Below are 19,729 nucleotides of genomic sequence, written 5' to 3' on the forward strand. Positions count from 1 at the left end.
ATGAAGGTGCTTTACCAAAGTTACGGCGAAGATATCCAAGTGGTTTGTTGGCGTTGTTAACGACGTGTGTAACTGTAACATGAGCAGTCCAGAGAAGGTCATTAGTACTGTGAACACTGAGGTGTTTATAAGAACGGACAGACTCTAGAGACAAACCGTTAAGGTCATAAGTTATTAGTTACTCGAGACACACGCATGAATTTGCACTTGCTAATATTAAGGTCCATTAGCCAAGATTTACACCAGGTTGAGATGGAGTCGAGGTCGGATTGAAGCTTTAGTGTGTCGCCATCGCATGTTACTGGCCTGAATATTACGCAGTCGTCGGCGAATAGGGGAATGTGAAATGAAATGCAGGAGGGTAGGTCGGTAATGTAAATAAGGAACCGAAGCGGACGGAGCACAGAGCCTTGCGGAACACCAGAGCGAACCACACTCAGACTTAAGGGGAGGTCATTAATGGAAACGAACTGTTGACGATTTGTAAGAAAAGCTTCAAGCCAGATTCGAATCATTGGGTCCAGGTTAAGCTGCTGCAATTTTCATAGTAGTTAGCTATGACATACTTTATCAAACGCTTTCGCGAAGTCTATGAACACGCAGTCAGCTAGTGAATTGCGATCAAGAATAACATGCAACTTGTTTGTAAAGGATACAATTTGGGATTCACACGAATATGATTTTCGGAATCCGTGTTGAAATCATGAGAAGAAAGAGTTCGATTCCAGGAAGTTAGCTAGCAGAGAAAACAGGACGTGTTCAATAAGTTTACAAGGAATGCTGGTGAGAGAAATTGGCAGGTAGTTTAGTGAAGAATGCTTGTTACCTAATTTGTGGAGTGGAATCACCTTTCCCACCTTCCATGCGGCAGGTAGCGAACCCTGGTCACGTGACTGCTGAAATATTTTTTATTATGACGGAGGAATAAACACTTGTATTTTTTGGAAACTTGGCATTGATTAGGTCGTAGTCTGGAGCAGCGGATATTTTTAGTGAGTTTATCAGTTTTGCGACACCATCAAGGTCTATTGTGTCAGGATACATGGGCGTATAATCGAATGACACTGTGCTAGGAAGCGGGGGATCGGCGGTGATAGGAAAATTGGAAGCGAAAACGTCGTTTACACGGAAGCTTGCAGTTCGGGGCGAACGGTAGTGCCAGAATTTTGAACAAGAGATATGCTATCGCTATCAGTCTGGTTGATGATGCGCCAGAAGTTTTGCGCAGCAGTGCATAGCATGGACGGGAGGGTAACTTGTAAAAACGTGTTCTTCGCCTGTTCTAGCGCTGTAATGTATTCACGTGAAGCGGTTTTATAAGCATTCAATTGCTCACAGCTTGAAAAATGTTTTGCAAGTTTGTACAAACGCTTTTTCCTGTTAGACAACTTCTTGATATTAGTGTTGCACCAGGGAGCTGTGCTGTTAGAGGTGAGTATACGGGTTGGTATGTACTTACCTGTCAAGTCCTTAGTTTTCGCCAGCACACAAGACACCCCAAAATAGTGACATTAAGACATCCCACCAGCTTATAGGTGTAGCTTTGAAAGCGCCATAGGTCTACAGTGCCACAAGAATGCGTTATGGGGGATAGACTGGCTGGATATGTGAAAATATACTTTTCTTTCGAGAGATTACCATTCTGTTGTTTAGGATTATAAATCTTGTATAATTATGGCTTAGGGGATGTCTTTTTTCAGTTTTTGGAGTTTATTATTAGAAGAGTAAAAGCGTAATTATCTTCTCGCTTACAGATAATAGACAAAAAGAAGAAGAAAAAGAGCCACATGTTGCCAGTGGGATCTGAACCGACGACCTCTGAATATCGCGACCGGTGCTCTACCAACCGAGCTACGACGACGGCTGTCCATGTAGTCTTCTGCTTTCGGCGGTATTTATTTGTAGTGTAAGCGAACGCTGAGAGTTTTCACCAGCTCAATCCTCTTCCATAGCGGCGGACGCAGTAGATCACGTATTGCCGCGAGTGCCCCGTAGGAACGCGGTCGAACCATAAGGGGACCCTCTACCGACGGCGTCAAGACGGCCAGATTCGAGGCTCTCGAACCGTTGGCGGCACACGCTATGTAGAGGAGCACCCGCTCACCACCGGCGCCAGTAAACCCTCGAGCTCACGTCATGTCCCCACCGGGTGGTCACGGATTGGTCTCTTAACAATAATCCCTCAGGCGCTAATCCAAGGGGGAAAAAAGTTTGCGTTTATTATTATTGTGAGTAGAGTGACAAAAATTCCCAAAACAAATTGCCCCGTCTCAAATTAATAATTGCGCAATTTTGCAGGTTTCCATATCTTCAAGTTGTTTCTCAAGGCTGCTTTCGAGGAGTCAGCGACATATACTCGTACTTCTTTGTATTCATTGCTATCACATTACGTCGTTATGCGGACAAATTGGCACCTTTTAGTCATTTAAAGCACTCAAGCTCGCAAACGAAGTGAATGAAAACATTCACGAGAGCCTTCCTTACCACTGCTGCCTTAAAACACGAAGGTATCGTCGAAAACTGCGACTACTTTCTGCTGTCGTTTTGCACGACTAGTTTGATGCGTCTTACTCAAGATTTTTTTACACCTCAGTACATATTATTTCATTGACATAAAAAGTCAGTGCGGCTTGCATTGCGCCTTTGCTCGCCACAATTTAACTTCTTTCCTTGTGCGCTGCGCAATTCCAGTGGGGTGGCGAGGAATAGACGCGCACTGTGTTTTACGAACATTTAGGCGAAAAAATTTTAGAGCTGCGCTTACACACTGTTTGTGTTTTGCGTGTTAGTTTAGATTGAGGTCACTGACTTCGTTGAGCTCACTCGTAAGTAAGGAAAAAGAAACAGCGGCACGGGCCCTACATGAAAGTGAGTGCTTAAGAAACTAAAACTCAAGTGGCGCGAAAATTATCGTCCTTCTGCTCAGAGCCTCGCTTCCTGAGGAGACCGTTTTTCCGGTTTCCATTCATTCCGCTTGTCATCCGGCTACAGCCGGTCAGAGGGGCTGTCCTGCTCATGAAAGGAGAACCTGTCTCGCACACCGCAGCCACGGATCGCCCGAGCGCCAAAGTGGACTGCAGAATAGGGGCAGAGAAAATGGGGCCGGCGCAAAAGTTGCCCCAGAGAAAAGGTAGCGCCCACCTTATCCCCTCCCAAACCCGGATCCTCGGGATGTGTGCGACGGGCGCTTTTCTCTTGGGATTGAGGCAAAGGCTTTGCTGCCGTGGCTACCCAAAGATTGGAAAATACGATTCGGTCGGACTCAATAGATCCGACTCATCCGAGGGTCGTCGTGTGAACAGTCGTTCAGCGAGACAGGGTGGTAGTTTTTTTTTCTGCAGTACATTTCCGCGTAGTGGCAGCAAGGAATCGCGTATAGAAACCACGCACCAAAAGGGGAAGTAAAAGGGAGCAGGGATTTGACGGATATCCGCACAGCCAAGCGCACTCTGTGGGAAAAAGAGCGATCATGCACAACCAGTTGACGCAAGGTGCAGTGTGGCGACATGGTGTAGCATTGGAAAGAGGCCAACAGGCACCGGAATTAAGGTAAGGTTTAGGGAATGCGCTATTTTTCACTTGTGGTATTCATGAATAGAAAATTAGCATTACAATAATTTTTAGCTTAAAGGTGGTTTATGATGAAGTACAACAAAAGAACAGCCCATGATGCCATCGCGATTCTTCAGGTCCTACAGAGAAGACAGGAATAACCATGGCGGAGGGGTATCTACCTTGGTCGACGAAAGTATTCCTTCAAACCGAATTCTTGTGGGTGACACTTCGTGTGAAACAGTATGGTGCCAGTTACACCTTCGGAATGGTAAAGCTCCAACAGTGTGCTCTTTCTACCGGCCACCAGGCAACTGTGTGGCTACATTATCAGAATTCACGACTATTGCCGACACAATAATATCTGATTTTATTGTTACTGGTGGGGACTTCAATCTCCTTGATTTCATCCGGGACCAAGAAGCGGCTTTTTCTAGTACAGGCCGCGGGCGCAATGATGTGATGGCTAACTTTGTTAATACACTAGTTCTTACACAAACTGTGTCGCAGCCTACGAGAGGAAGCCATATACTGGATCTTTTGCTCACACAGAACCCGGAACATGTCCATTTCACCTTCGTTATTCCCCGTGTAAGTGATCTTAACGCTGTTAATTGTGGAATGAGTCTTGATTATGCAAGAATAGGAAAAACCAGTCGACTTATTTACAATTATGCCAGAGCCAACACGCTGGCGCTTGTTTTTGTCCTCCTTCCAGTGTCTTTCGTCCCTCCGCATTGAATTTTCCACCAAAAAGAACTACATCCAACTCACCCAAGTCACCATTCTTGTACAACAGATTTCTTTTTCATCGGGCTCTGTTATTTTGTCTAACCCCTTTCCGTTTAATCCGGCCACGTTGGCCTCATTGTCCGCGGTATGCGTGTGCAGGGCACGCATGGCATCTTGGCACATCAGGACCGCCGCAACCCCAACAAAGAGCGCTTGTTTTGTCCCCCTTTCAGTGTCATTCGTCTCTCCGCGTTGTGAATTTTCCACCAATATTAATTCTGCACGGCATTCATACTTTGTTTTTTTTTGAAACCCTTGCTGAAACTTGAACTGCAAGTGTGCTTTGGTCCTGCTTCAAGCATAAAGTCTTGGAACTACGCGTTCAATTTGCCCCACTCTGGAACTTAACAAAGAGGCGGAATAAGAGCAAGCCATGGCTCACAAAGCGCTTACGCACGTTAACACAAAAGAGGCAGAGAGCCTATAGCAGGTTAAAACATAATCCAACACGTGAGAATTTTAGTGAACTTAAAACTAGGAACACTATCGTAAAGGCTGCAATAGACAGCGCCAAGATAACTTTTTTGAGACATTTGATTGAATAATCAAACTATATCCGAAGGAATTCAGAAATGCATAAAAAGAAATAAAAGGGATAGTATATCTATTCCACTCTCGGAGAGTGACGCTCTCATAACGGATGCCACAACAAAGGCAGAGTGTTTTAATGCCTATTTCAAATTTGTTTTCACTCGTTCAGTGACATGTGGCGAAAGTGCCGAAAGGGTGGTTGGTTATTGCTGATGTACTGCCCATGGAAAATGTTTTCTTTGACTGTCGCGGAATACAGGTGTTGCTTCAGCGCATCGATATTTCAAAAACTGCTGTTCCTGACTGTATTCCAAATGCATTTTTGATGTCGTGCAAGTTCTGTATCAACATATCTAAAAGCTCTCTTTGATAAGTCTTTGAATTATTCCTGTCTTCCTGACGACTGGATGATTGCGTCTGTTGTACCTACCAATAAATCTGATTCGCGCAGCGCTGTTTGCAACTACCGTCCAATATCGCTGATATCTTCCTCCTGCAGAAAAATAGAGCACATATTATACACATGCAAAGTAAAACATCTGGACACTCATGGCCTGTTCAACCCTTACCAACATGGTGTTCGCGAGGGACTGTTCTGCGTGTCACATCTACTAGAATTTACTTTCGACCTATCCGAAGCACTTGACATTAAAACAACTGTACACTGCATTTTCCTAGATTTTAAAAAGGCGTTTGATGGTTTCCACTATGATTTTTTATTAGAAAAACTTGCAATATAACATTAATTCTAAAATTATTTTCTGGATTTCCGAATATCTGCGCACAAGACGTCAGTTTGTTGCAGTAGATGGAGCGGCATCAGACGTTCTTGACGTTACATCAGGCGTCCCTCAAGGATCAGTCTTAGGACCTTTCCTTTATTTTAAATTTAAATAAATGATAGATCAGAAAACATTAAGTCGTACATGATATTGTACGCAGATTACTGGAAATTATACAGAAAAACTATTTGTAATGGCGACTGTCAGGTAATTCAAGACGATCTACATTCAATACACGCATGGTGCCAAAAATGCAGCAAGAATTTAAACTCTGAAGAAACTGTCTGTATCAGATTCACGAGAAAGGAAGCAACAGATTATTTCTCATCTTTAAGTTGGCGCCGGCACATAGACTGCATCGTAGCCAAAGCCTCTAAATTTCTCGGCTTCTTAAGCAGGAACACTAGCAATTTTCCCCGAGTTACTAGGAAAATTTTATACATGTTAAACGTGCGCTCCGTTTTAGAATATGTCTGCCCGGTATGGGATCCTCCCACAGAACTCGATAACGATAAGGTTGAAAAAGTGCAAAACAGATCTGCTCGTTACGTTCTAGGCAAGTCAGCGAAGGATGTATTAATTAGTGCTACACTTTCTAAATAAGCATTAGGCTGGGAATCGTTAGAACATCGCAGAGCTGTGCTTCGCTTAAAGCGCATTCATGAAATTTACCATTCCCGAATCGTTATCCCACAGGAAAAATACATCTTTTCAACTTATTCTGTCTCCTTACGTCTCGATCATGAAAAAAAGTGCGGGAATACAAGTGCAAAACTGAATCTTTCAGCTATTCTTTTTTTCCCGAAAGCAATTCGCCAATGGAACCGATTGCCCTCACCTGTGTCTGCCTGCAGAACTAGTGACGCGTTTTTCGCTTCGTTAAATGTTCTGGCGGCTCCGAAATGACTAACTTCTTCAGCATTTGTTTTAGCATGGCTACATTTCACTGCAGACAAGGTTTCTTGGTTGCGACTAGAAGTGATAAATTCTTTTTTTCTATTGATTATCAATGCTCCTGTATGTGTGTGTTCCCATTTTGTACTGTTTTTTTTTCTCTCTTTCCATATTGGTTTTCGTATCACTGCTAGCATAGGTCGCGTTAAAATCTGGCGACAGCCTTGTCGAGCTTATTATGTAGGTGCGTGCCTGTGTTCCTATTGCGTGCTAGTTCTAACGCCGTTCCGATGTAGCGATAAAAAGGTGTTCATGTCTGTTTTCCCTATTCTCAAAACCATTCTCCCGAAGGTTTGTTTCTTTTCTTGCGTGTATGTGACCGCGTTTTTCGTTTTGTATAGTTCTCTAAACTTTTATGCTTTTAACCCCTTCCCACACACACACACCGTAATGCCGAATGGTGCTGTGGGTATCAGATAAAAACAAAGCTCACGGCGTCCGTATGTCGCGTACGGTGCTCTATATCGTAAAACCTGTAGCTTCCAAACAGGACGGGGCGCCAGTTATGAAGTGAGTCTACTTTAAGGCTAAAAATGGCCGCCACTGTGGCTCAATGGTTATCGCGCTCAGATGATGGTTCGATCCCGGCCACGGCGGTCGAATTTCGATGGAGTCTAAATTCTAGAGGCCCGTGTACTGCGCGATGTCAGTGCACATGAAAGAATCGCAGGTGGTCGTAATTTCCGTAGCCCTTCACTACGACGTACTTCATAGCCTGAGTAGCTTTGGCATGTTAAACCCCCATAAACCATAAACTTCAAGGCAAAAAAAAAAACGGTTCCAAGGTTCAAAAAGCACGCGCCCGCACTGCAAGAAAAAATGCACAGAAAGTGAACAGTGAAGGCGGGAAATTAAGATGCGACGAAGGGACCACTGCGAAGTAGTTAAGTGATGTCCATAATAAGTTGACATACTAAAATGAAAACTATTCACCCGCATATGATGCGGAGTGCTTTCTCACGGCCGCCGGTACATTTAGAAAAAAAAAAAATTATCTTAAGCGTTTCTCTTATTTGTCGTTTGCTCTTTCAATCTGTTTTGCATTTTCGAAGTGCGGAAAGCGCGCGCAGGTTTTGCATAGCATAGTCACCTGGCCACCATGCTCCATTTAACCTCAAGCCTGCGTTGTCTCGCCAGTTACGATCCTTGCAGCAAACAAAAATTCTCCTCCTCAGAGCAAAAAAAAATCAGTTGGGGGCATGTTTTCGGGCCACTATATTCAAAAATCCCTGCATTCTGCCCAGAGCTGCTCTTAATTACTTTTTGCCTCATTCTCTCTAGTTTTTTATATACAAGAATACGGCGCCCTGTAACAATAAAAATAATGTAGGTTTCTGCTAGTAGGACCCTAGTAATCTATAAGATAGCGCATTCTTATGAAAATGCCATGTCAGCAAGATTGTCTGTTGCTTTAATGTCCATCTCTTTGAGCATAGAAATGCTTTATCGGCCACAGTGCCTTATCATTTTCCTAAACACTGTGCAAAATGCAAACATCATCCGCTTTTACGCGGAACGGTGGTGCTCGGCAAGGAACGCGACCAGTGCACAAGGAAGATATGGAAGCTTCCTTCGTAAACAAAGGTGGTTACTGGAGTTCGTGTTTAGCGCAGAAGACATCATAAGAACGAGCGAACTTCACAGGACAGAGTGCCCTGTCCTGTGAAGTTCGTTCTTTCCTGTGGTGTCTTTCTGAGCTAAAAACGAATTGTAGTACGCACCAAGCCACCTGCAAAAACGTCGCCGAAAGATGGTCACAGCAGCGTGGGTGATCCCTCTATGATTTGATCATAAAAGAACTTGTTTACATAGAACACCGGTAAAATAACCTATTGCGGAAGCATAGGTATGCGTTTTTGTATTTCTTTTACTTTCCTAACATAGACTTTAGGTTCCTTTCATGTTTCTCATCTTCTTTAAATATAAACATATATTTTGTGCCTGCACAGCGAAGAATCCAGTTGTGAGGAAACACTCTTGTGTGCTTGTTCTTCTTTCCCGTCTTCGTCTGTTCACTCTGAATTTATGAAGTCGTGTTTCTTGCCGATCTTCATGGTTGCGTTTTGTTTATTGCTTGCATAGAAGGCGCTGATGAAACAACGCTATCCTTGGAGCACCTTTTTGGCGCTTTGCAACGGGCACTGGAGGCTGGCAGTCATCAAGATACGCAACTGCTTTTGTTTAACACCATAGCGTTAAAGCGAACGTTCGGAGGAGAAGCCGTGCGCGTTGTCAGACTAGTTCGGGTTTGGTCGAGAAGGTTGTGACGTCAAACATTGAGCTGTGGAATGAAAATGAGTAATAAATTGCCTAAATTGTAAACAGATGTCGTAGCATGACCGAATTGTCATTGTGACATATAAGGATGTAAAAAAAAAACTTAGTTTAGCTGGAAAGAAAATGGCATTAAATAGATGGGAATTGAATCCATGGGTTTCGATTCAGACACGTTTCTCGTGAGCCATTGAGGCACGTTCGTTCGCATTGGCCAAAGGGGCAACTTTTGTGTCGTGTGTGGTGCATCACGGGGTCTAACCTGCCTGCTGTTGTATGCTACATGGTCAGGGAACAGGCCAGGGACGAGTCGCAATGAACACTGAAAGACACACACGGGCGCTGTGTGTGTCTTTCAGTGTTCCTTGTGGCACGTACCTGCTTTGTTCCCTCACCATGCAAAGGAACCAACAAGCTCGCCAACTCGCTCTTCCAAGTTGTATGCTAATTAGTGAGAGTAATTAAAGGAAGTTTAAATTAAGAAATTAGGGGGCAAATAACCATTAACGTTTTCGCCTAATACCCTGAGGCGCAGCCTAAGTGTCGCCCTAATATATATATTTTTTTAATTTCGTCAAGATTTGCCTTCCAGGAAGATTGAGGTTTTTTAAACAGGTTTCACAGGCACAAGCCATCACGTTTACTGGTTATTTAGTTTCGCGGATTCATTTCGCCTACGAATCAAAGCTGCTTCAAAGCTCAAGCTCGAGGGTGTTTCCCCAACCGCGTTTTCATAGTGCTCCCTAAGATTTCCACTCTAACAAGCGTCTGATCGCTGTTATCAGTAGGAGAGAGTTCTTAAGAAGAGCTAGCGTCGCATGTTTCCGCGGCCATTATGTGGGTAGTTCCCATCTATGCCTTCCATCTAGCTAGCGGTGCTTCACTGCGCAAGCTACACAAGTCCAGTATCAATATATCTATATTTAGCGCAGTATTCCAGACTTCCTTAAAACTATTTTGCTTATGCTTTCGACGCTGGCTGTCATTGTAAAAGCCATCTAATCAGAGGTGGGCAAATGCCCCCATTTTTACATTTCCTCCCTCACTCTCATTTTTAATGCATGACCCTCCCTCATCATCGCCATCATTTTGAAAAGTTATCCGGCGCTCCGTCACCCTCACTTAGAAAAATTTGCTGTCCCTCCCTCACCCTCGCCCTCACAGCGCCGGCAACCCCTCACCCTCACTAATAGTCGTTTTAAAACTCGTGGTATGTTCCGTAGTCGATAACTTCTGGTGGCATTATTAAGTAATAAACATATGGAAAGCCCTCAAGTCTCTATTGGACGAGAAGCTAGGTGCTTATATTCTTTTTTGTGTTTACGTGTGTGTGTCTTCTTTGAGCTAGTACGAGATACAAAGCTGAGACAGTTGCGAGTTGAGCCCCAAGATAACACTCTGCCATTGCTTCTGGCACGGACCTCATGCATACATGTGCCCTGCACTTATAAGATTTTGTTATTTATGAGAGTGCGCGTATTATTTCTGTGCACAAAAATAGATGTACGCCAAGAATTTTTTAAGAACAATGTATTAGCCTTTACCACCACATCTACAATAAGATCTATATAAGCTCAGAATAGGCTCAGAACAAGGAAAGTTTGCAGGTAGCTTAATTCCTATGACTCGGTGACACTGCAATAGCACTCCAAAATTTCACTGCTTCTAATCACCCGCTATTTCGTGTGGCTTGCTGCGTGCTCGTCGGATGACGCTTCCACGGGGAAGGATGGAAGGTGATGAAGACCACGCTTTCAAACTACAGCGTGAGAGACTGGCAGTTTAACACGCGTGAACGCGGGTACGTGAGGAAGACGACGACTATGCAAGCACGTACGAGCGCAAAAAAGATGTAGAAAGAAGGACTTGGAAAACTGGAGCGCTTGCTTCCAACTGAAGATTAATTGACACACAAGCACATTAAATGCACCTTGCCGTATGATGTCAAACTGACAGCACTGACGACATCAAGTGGCCGCACACAAAAACATTGTTCCCTTTTTAGTCACTGAGACAGATGGTGCGCTGACGCAGGATGGACAGGCTTTTTTTAATCAAATATGCCTTTATTATCTCTCTAACATCATGATACCTATGCTTGGCCACTATCTTGCATGGTTTCTTATTCTTTTCAGCGCAGTCGTGACAATGATCAGAAAGATTACCATCTCTATAATTGCCTGCCTATAATTGCCTGCTATAATTGCCTGCCAGCAATCTTTCATTCAGACATCGGCCTGAGATGAGCCTAGAGCCACACGATAGAGGAATTTTACATACCACAACAGAAGCAGATGCTACAAAAGCGTGTCGGTGCTTTATACCACATTACTTTTTTAGGCGTTTGGAAAGTATTACTCATTTTGACAATTTTTTCCAGCTTCTCAGGCGCCGAGAGCACTTGTCTGACGTCACTCTGTTTCTCAATCTTTGCGCAATGCGAGGTATTGTGCAAGTAAGGAATGACTACTGTTCTGTTTCCATTTGCTTCGCTCCGGTTCTTCTTGTCCTCTTGCTTTGCTGTTTTCAACATACCTTAAGATACGGATGCAATGCGGCTGATCAAATATCTAGCTGACTCTAGACGCGTCACTTGCTTTTGGAAACTATAGCTCCGTGTATGGAAACTTAACCTTTTCAGAGCATTATTTAGGTTTAAAACATAGTGACTGCTGCGCTGCAATTTTTCCAGTATGCAGAACCAACTCAGCGCTTGTGTTTGCGTCCTTCTCGTCTCGTATTTGTTACTGCTGCGCTGCAATTTTTCCATTATTTAGGTGTTGCTTAGCGATTGTTTTCTTAACAAGATTAGAATGAGATGAATGAAACGGTAAGAGGACGTTTGTTAGCCCTTGGATGGTATTCCCAACACGTAGATTTCTTAGTGAGAATTAGCTCAAATTCTAAAACAGTAAAACACTCCCTCTTGGAATTTCATGCGTCAATTCTAAAGGATTAAAAACTAACCAAAAAAGAACTAAAATATGACTGACAGTGGGCGGAATATCCTTCCACCCTTGTAATAAAATAAAAAAAAAGATCATAAAAGTATCTAAAACAGTCACATTGCTAAAAAACTTCAGGCAGTCAGAAACGACTCTTTCACAATGGGCTAAAACGTAGTCTTAAGAACAGGGGCATTACAAGAGCCTATATAGAGCCTTTGCTTTTGAATGAAAACTTGGTCATTCCATTCAATGTAAGTTGACGTTAGACTGAATGGAAGCAATTCCAGAAAGCGTTGTGGAAAAATTCCGGTCTTGGACCCAAGTTCGCTGTTGAGTCAAAGTTGAGTGCCCCGGAACAGTTCCTTGCACGACGTGTTTCGCGATTTGCTGACATCAGTGAACCCGAAAGGTGGTTGACGTGCTAAATTGCGGTAGGAGTGTAATTGCACGTGTTTCACTAAGTCGTAGGCCTTCAAATTTGAGAAAAAATAACCTTTCCGTTCTTCCTTCAGATAAAGAAGGCGGGTTTGTGGTGCTAACAAGACATCAGTTTGGAAAGAAGGCCATGGAAGCGGTACTGTCAGTCCTGCGTAAGGCACAAGTGGTATCTGCGAAAAAAACTACGGTCGGCTGGGAAAACTCGGTGCAACAAAACTGAACCAAGAAAGATTGGCAAAAAACATCGAAAAAAGTAATGGTGCATTTTTGCAGGTTATGTTCACCGCTAAAACCCACAGAGTGGAGTGTCACCTAAAGATGATGGTATCGGAAAATGGCACGTGGCAAAAATCAGTCGCACTCTTCCTGCAAAAAAAAAACTAAATCTTTTAGCGATTGACGATCCCTTTCAGATTCCAAGTTCTGAAAGCGTTTTGCACTTCTTGGAGAAGAATCATAACAAAGTTCTTCTGGCCCACTCTTTTGACATAAAGTCTTTGTACTACCCCTTGTCACAATAAAAACTGCTCAGATGTGTGGAGGAGTGCTTTGATTGTTTTGGTTCAATAGGTTTTCAAAATTCCGCAGGTTTGTCCGTGGAGAGTTTATTGGAATTCTTAGTGACATAGTTTTAGCCCGTTTAAACGGAGTCGTTTCTGACCGATTGAAAGGTTTTAACAATTTGACTGCTTTGAGACATATTGATAATTTTTTAAATTTTATTACAAGGATGCAAGGATTTTCCTTTAAAAATTTGACTGTTTCTAGATATGTTGATGATTTTTAATTTTATTACAAGGATGCAAGTATTTCCCGCCCACTGTGAACCAGCTTTTAGCCCTTTTTGGTGAGTGTTTCCTTCAGAACTGACGCGTGAATTTCAAGAGAGGGTGTTTTGGTTTGGTTTTATGGGGTTTAACATCCCAAAGCCACTCACGCTATGAGGGACGCCGAGCGAAGGGCCCCGGAAATTTCGACCACCTTGGGTTCTTTAACTTGCACTGGCATCGCGCAGTACACGGGCCTTAGAATTTTGCCTCCATCGAAATTCGACCGCCGCAGCCGGGATCGAACCCGCGCCTTTCGAGTCAACAGCAGAGCGCCATAACCACTGAGCCACCGCGACGGCCCCAGATGGCGTTTTACAGTTTTTAGATTGGAGCTAATTCTCACTGAGAAATCTACGTGTTGGGAATACCATCCAAGGGCTAACAAACCTCCCTTTACCGTTTCATTCATCTCATTCTAAATTTGTTAAGAGAGCAATCGCTAAGCAATGCCTAAATAATGCACTGAAAACCGCAAGTTGCTATTCACTGAGCCATAGTTGCCAAAAGCAAGTGACGCGTCTCCAGTGAGCTGGATATTTAATCAGCCTCATTGTATCCGTATGTGAAGGTATGTTAAAAACAGCAAAACAAGAGGACAAGTACCAGAGCGAAGCAAATGGAAACAGAACAGTAGTCATTCCTTACTTGCACAGCACCTCGCATCGCGCAAAGATTGAGAAACAGAGTGACATCAGAGAAGTGCTCTCCGCGCCCGAGAAGCTGAAAAAACTTGTTAAACTGACTAATACTTTCCAAAAGCTTAAAGAAGCATGCGGTATCAAGCACCGAGATCCTTTTGTAGCATGTGTTTCTGGTGTGGTGTATGTAATTCCTCTATCGTGTGGCTCTAGGCTCATCTCTCAAACTGGCCGATGTCTGAATGAAAGATTGCTGGAGCACAGGAGGAAGGTAGGCAATAATAGACATGGTAATCTTTGTGAACATTGTCATGACTGCGCTGAAAAGAATAAGGAACCATGTAAACCTTTCTTCAGTGCATTCAAGGTAGTGGCCAAGCATAGGTGTCAGGATGTTAGAGAGATAATAAAGGCAGATTTGATTAAAAAAGCTTGTTCATCCTGCGTCAGGGCACCATCAATCTCACTGAGTAAAAAGGAAACAATGTTTTTGCGTGCGGCCACTTGATGTCGACAATGCTGTCAGTTTTACGTCATGCGGCATGGTGTATTTAATGTGCTTGTGTGTCTATGAATCTTCAGTTGGAAGTAAGCGCTCGTGTTGTCTAAGTCCTTCTTTGTCCAAGTTTTTTGCGTTTGTGCGTGATTGCAATACACTAACTAGCCCAAAGGTGTGTGCTCTTGACATTGGAAGCACATCCTAAGAGCTTGACAGTTCGTTTGCTGCGCAGACTGATCAAGATTCGTTCGGGAATGAGGAGGCACTCGCTTGTGATGATTTATAGGATGTATGTCCGTTCAGTTTTAGAGCTCGGCTGTGTCTTGTTCTCTGGGGCGCCTGCGTATAAATTATTATTCGTCCGCTCCTCCTCTTGGAGCGGGACACGTTGCGCCTTTGTTTGGGCTTTCGCAAATTTGTGGCGAATCCCGTTTTGCACCTGGAGGCGCGGATTCATCTCTGCCTTAAAGATTTCGGCTCTTAAGTGTCCAAACATTTGCAAAAATGCGCGATTCATCGCTTCATGCTTCAAATTTTGTCTTTCTTCGGCAGCCTAGGACATTTTTCAACGAAAGCTGGTGTCAGTTCCATACTGCACAAATTTGTTTTACGCAGTCGCCCCTTTACCCCTTAAACGCCCGGTGTGCACTAGTTCTTCATCTATTCAGATTGTCTTTGATGATATCTTTCAAATCCATGCAAATTTAGTGCCTGTGCTGTTGTTCAACAGCTTATTAAAAGATTACATGTTTACCTTTTCCTCTCATGCTCTCGTTGCGGCTGACGCCTCTCAGTGTGAAGAAAAGACCAGTGTGAATATTTTCTCTCTATTTCTCGACTGGTCATTTCCACTCCGCCTACCCGACTTCACCCTTATTTATTTTGCCGAATTCCTAGCAGTAGTCCTGGTTTTGCTCAAGTGAAACAGATATTGGTCGTCTGTCATAATAAAGACGGAGTCATCATCCCTGTGTTCCTCTCTCATAGCGTCTATGGAATCACAGGCACTCTGGTTACTGAAATGCTTGGTTCGTTCCCACGTGTGTACGTACATTACGGTTGGTTTGGGTGCCTGGGCACAGAGGAATTCATTTCAATGAGGTTGCTGCTGCCCTGGAGAAAGCATCTCTTCTAGGCCCCGCCATATCTCTCCTTAAACCCTGCAGACATAATAGAGCGACCAGGTTTCACAGGAACCTTCTACTGAAAGAATTTGCAGCACCAGCACTTACCTCCTGTCCCGACTTCCAGCAACTCCTCTAACCGTGGTGCAGTAAGGGATGGTCATCGCTCGAGCTAGAGGTTTCTTTCACGTGTCTACGCTGTGGCGTGCCTCAATTAAACTTCTACCAACATAGGTCTGGTCTGGCGGCCTCCCCGTTGTGCCAGTTTTGCGCGGAACCCTAGACGATAGATCACTTCTCGTTGACTATACCGCCGCTTCTCCTCTTTACGGAGGCGCAAGCTAGAGCGCCCGTTACGGCCCGTAGGTCTGTCTCCCGTGGTTGCGCTGTCTCTTGGAGCTTGTACCCTTGGGAGCAGCAACTGGAATGTGCTCTCCGCCATTCAAACTTTACTTTCCGACACAAAATGGCTGCCATCCTGAAATTGTTTTCTGAATTTCACGTTCTGGCTCCTCGTGTACAAAATTAATCTCAAAATTCTCCAAATCTTCCTAAACAAGGCACGATTAGCCCAGTTCTGTTTTTCAGTCACCAATCTCACAGTGTTCGATTTTTTAATATCAGCAAGAAATCTGCATTAAATTTTAATTTTAGTTCATTAATGTTTTGAGCACCTGTCAATCGCCGCCTGTGCCTTGGCCAATCCACCGCAGAGGGTATGCGCCATTATCCTCTTGAGGGTAACAACAACAACATTTCGTTCAGGCAGGATGTTAAGATTTATCCAACTTATTGTTCACACGAGGGAAGTGTATGAACCGACCGACTTTAAACCGGAGTGGCAATCCCTCTTGGTAATGTGCTCAGCCTTACCTCGTCTTAAAGCTCTGTTACTCTCTTTTTTTGCGATGTGTTTCTTTGCGTTTCCTAAAAGCTTCGTAAAAAAATTAATGTAAACAGCATATACTTTCAATGTAATAGATGTAATGCTTAAAAGAGCTGTGGTGATACCGTAGTGGTCTGAAGCAGCGGTCGGCGGAACTGTTTTTTAGCGCTGCCGCGAGTTCTGATCCCGCTATCGCAGGTATGAAGGGATTTTTTTTTCTTTAATGTCTTCCCCCGGTGTGATGCCGGCTTTCCGCTGCTCTCATGCTATAGCTTAAAATAAAACATTCTTCTGGCCACTTGAATTTCAAACGGGTCGCCAAAATGCAGCGTTTGGGCTGAATAATGGCAATAACTAACTTCCCGAGTCCGCAGTCAACAATTACTGTGGACGCCATTTTAGTGCCGTAGCGCTAAGGCTTCCTCTCCACCGAAAAGCGGTTGTCTATCTGTCCGAAGCCTGCTTCTAGCAGGCGGGCCACCTTAGCCACGTGATGTTCTGATATTATCACAAGCTGCGCACCGTGTTGTGAGCAAACTGCCCACCGCGGCAGTTCAATTAATGATTAGTGGTGAGAGTTTCCTCAGGAACAACATGGGTCTCACAAGCCCCAACGATGGCAGCACCTGCCGTCGCAAGGCAGTGGTGCGTAGCTTAACCGCTGCACCTCTGCTCCAGAATCAGAGTGAGGACTCCCAGGGATATGTGAATGTAGAGAATAATCAATTCTGCCGTAGTACATTAAAATGAAGCAATATCAAGCAAACTTACATCATATGATGTATCAACCAAAGTAAGCCAGTTTAGTTCCAGCAAAAGCATAGAAAGTAAGGAGAAATGATGCAAAACCAGGGCTAATGGTGCTAGCGGACGATAATTCGTGGTTACCCCCCAACTAAACTACCCGTGATTTTTTTGCTTGCACGCCTATGCATTACCCAAGCACTGAGTGACAATTCCCTAACATTCCTGCGAGAAATTTGGTTCATAAAATGAGGCGCGCGATTACATGGTCACACACATCACCGGGGACAGAAATAAACCAAGGGATCTTCCTGTTATTTGGAGAGCAGTAAAACCTTTTCTTCTTTGCACATCGTACAAGGGAACGCGGTGCGACCGATGATTCAAAGCTAGGTGGTTAAGCTGCTACTTTATTTCTATGGCATGACTACACTGGTCGGCTTTGCCCACCACATAGCGGGACTCATTTCCTATACTGCAGTTTCAGCGAAAATAGAAAATACAAGAAGATACGACTGTACTAAACTACTCAAAGTGTTAATGAAAAAATCCCACACCAACGCCGCCAACACGTTCTGATTTGATAGTGGAATTTCGTAGAAGCATATTTTGCGATGCTGCCAGCTCTTTGAAAACCTCGCTGAGCTGAAATCGGACTTCGTTCCGGGACAGATGGCTTAGAACTTGGGAATTCAGCAGCCTTACTAGGTATATTTTCTGCATGTTTTGCTCTACACTCTGCCATCTGACCGACTCGGGGCTGATCATGAAAATTGTGACTGTGGTGCCACGGTTCCCGTCGGACCGCCAGCCACCAGCACGGCCTGGCCAGTTCCCCTTTGTTAGCGCTGAGCACAGGGTGTTTCACATAAAACTTTGCACAGATTTTAAAAATAGCCCTTCTGAGTTAGAAGAGCGCTTTTTTCGGCATAGCATTGTCAGCGGAGCCGTACATCGCGGCGACGCAGAAGGCGTGCGGCTCCCCGTCTTTCGTGTTCGCCTCGTGTACCTCCAGTCTGCAGAAACTGTCTTTCCTGGGAACCTTCACCTTAATAACAAGCGCTTTAAAGCGGGAATTCATAACGGCGTGCACAGACAAAAAAAAAACGTTAGCTCGGAGTATGGTTCGGGCCACCACCCTCGCCCTCAGACAGTGCATCTTGCCCTCCCTCACCCTCACCTCATCATATCTTCCCTCCCTCGCCCTCATCTTATCTTGTATTCCCTCCCTCGCCCTCACCTCATGTCTTTCCTCCCTCACCCTCGTCCTCACCAATTTTCATGAGCCCGTCCTCTCTCACCTTCACCTCAGCGAGTAATATCTTCATGAGGTGAGGGTGAGGACTCGCTCACGAGGGCTCGCCCTCGTACTCGCTTTCGTGAGCATGCCCACCTCTGCATGCAATTACTCAGCTATAGACTACCGCTAACTAGTGCTTTAATAAAATAAAAACACCTACACTGGGGCCATCTCTGTCATGCTCTCACCACCGAACGGGTTGATCAAAGTGAATTATATAATGATAAAGTACAAGAAGCCTAACAAGCGCCTGCCCAAATATTCCAAACTTCCTTTACACTTGCTGCCACGTTTTGCTGATCAAATTCGGAGACGACAATCATAGAAAACTCGCGATCTTGCGCGGCGTCATTGAGAGTAGTTTTTCTGGCCGTGTTGTGAAGAAACTTTCTACAATTTGGACATGGAGTTCTCGTCCAGTACTTGATCAAAGCACATAAGATGGCAGTTGTCCTCAAAAAAGCACATAGTGTTCATAGCAAAATAGCGGAATTCTAAACGCATATGTTGTGACAAATGTCTCAGACACGAGAATTTTGTATTAGTCACCTTCTGATATTCGTTTTAATTGCATTTGTTTTAGACACTGATGTTAAAACAGAGAGGTGTTATATCAACTCTTGCCTCACCACGGTAGCTACTTTAAAAATATTGTTTCTCAACAACTCATAAATAAAAACTCAAAACGAAAACGCAACCTTGAAGTAGAAATTGATCTTAGTGCATAGTGATGGGATTTACTGTTGTTGGCTTATTACCAGGACTGACAGCCCCACTGCGCCGAAGGTAAAGGAAGTGTAACAACGTTACACGAGTCCTGTTTTGCCAAACATGCATCACCTCCGGTGCCTCTAGCCGAGGGTCTGCTTATGACATGTAATTTCTCGGTTGAGCTACAAATACCCGTGTCGCGACTGCTCTTTCAATCAGGTGTGCACCGGTCGATTACGCTTCTGAGTGGGAGGCTATCTTTTTAGTTACGCCGCAGTAGATATAAATAGCGGATGCTCGCGAGGGCGTATGTTTGACTTGATTGAGTATAAGTCTCCTGGGTATACCGGATCAGGAAAAAACTGTATGAGTACAAAAAAATTCAACTGGTTCTTGATATAATGAATCCTGCCGATGCTGAGACGCAGTGTGGCGACAAATCGCACCGGATTCCACGGCGTTTCCTAGACCGAGTCCTAACTAAAGCGGCGTTATTGAGCTATCGGCCGTACTTGTGAGCTACAGAAAGCAAAGCTCCGATGGGAAGGCTTAGGAGATGAAAACAACCGAAATTGAAGAATGATGAGATTTTTTTACATTTTTCTCGTTGCATGGGGTGTTGATGTTTAATAAACGGTTTGCTGCCACATCAGCTGTACTGCTGGCTGGACAAAGACCTACCACTTGGGTATTTAAATGGATTGGCTATAAGCGTAGCCGAACCAC

Source organism: Amblyomma americanum, chromosome 6, assembly GCF_052857255.1.
Source record: "Amblyomma americanum isolate KBUSLIRL-KWMA chromosome 6, ASM5285725v1, whole genome shotgun sequence".
Classification (NCBI taxonomy): Eukaryota; Metazoa; Arthropoda; class Arachnida; order Ixodida; family Ixodidae; genus Amblyomma; species Amblyomma americanum.